This window comes from Rousettus aegyptiacus, unplaced genomic scaffold, assembly GCF_014176215.1.
Source record: "Rousettus aegyptiacus isolate mRouAeg1 unplaced genomic scaffold, mRouAeg1.p scaffold_m13_p_13, whole genome shotgun sequence".
Classification (NCBI taxonomy): Eukaryota; Metazoa; Chordata; class Mammalia; order Chiroptera; family Pteropodidae; genus Rousettus; species Rousettus aegyptiacus.
The window spans coordinates 32,619,545-32,620,932 of NW_023416288.1; positions in this window are offsets into that span (position 1 = coordinate 32,619,545).

The window sequence follows — 1,388 nt, forward strand, 5'->3', positions numbered from 1 at the left end:
AAGTTTAAGGTGTACAGCATACTGCTGTAAATTTCTTATTCAATTTTGAGGCTTTCCTTTTTAACCCTTAATGGCGTTGTTTGATAAAATCAAGTCTTAAATATAAATGTAGTCAAATTTGTCAGTTTTTCTATTATAGTTAGCGCTTTTGGATTAGTTTAAAAAGTTTGTCCGCTACCCTTCATGTCATGAACATATACTCCTATCTCCTTTTGTCTTCTAAAAGCTTTATTCTTTTGCTTTTCAAACTTATGTCTATTATCCACCTGGCACTGATTTTAGAGTGTAATGCGAAGAGCCTATTTTCATTTTTGTTCTTCCAAATAGAAACCCATGTGTCCAGCATTAATTATTGAAAATGGTTTTTTAGGCATTGCTTTGCATCACCTCCATGACAACATAAATCACATTCCCATGTATGGGTGAGACTTTCTGGGCTCTTTATTCTGTACCATTGATATATGTGTCTATACTTGATCCATTACCACACTGCATTAATTATTAGAGCACAAGCCTTCCTCCTCCTTTCACTTTATTTTACTCCTCATGAATGGTTGTGTTCGCTCTTCAAGTTTTAAATTGTCTTTAAGTTTCTCTCACACATACACAAACCTACTGAGGTTTTATCTGGAATTGCACTGGATCTATAGATAAACTTTGGGAGACTTGACGTCTTTTAGTATGGAATGTTCCAATCCATGAAAATGTTATCTTATTTTTTCAGGTCAATGTTTCAAAAAATGTTTTCTTCATACAGGTCTTGTATTTCTTTGATTGATTTATTCCTAGGTATTCGTTTGAAGCTATTGTAAATGGTATCTTCTAAAAATTGAAGTCTCTTATTTTGTGGAATATAGAAATACTGATTTTTTTAAAAATATGAATTTTGTACTTATTAACCGTGTTAAACTCTTATTAACTGCATCAATTTGTAGATTCTTTCGGATATGCCACATACATAACAATTACATCATCTGAGAATTTTGTTTCTTCCTATTGAATCTTTTACTTTTCTTGCCTTACTCCACTGGTTAAGTGCATTCATGGGCATTAACTGACATTCTTGTCGGCAGCACACCTTTAATCACTACTAAGCTCTCTTGCCTCACGCCAACAGCTTCAGAATTGTTGGTTCCCGGCTGGAGGGTCACGAGTAAGACGCGTACACTCTCCTTTCAGCCTCTGCGGCGAGCTAAGGCAGAGAGAGTATGCCTATGATAAGCTCTTTTTCAAGACCAAAGAGCCCTCTGGTTGCCACGCAACGGCGTCGTCCTGATCCAGAGTAGGTGCGGACCAGCTACAAGCACGTGTCGCTTCTTCCGCATTCCGGGACTACAACCCCCACAATGCCGCGCGCCGAGGGGCAGCTGCTCTCTCCCATGTGGGGG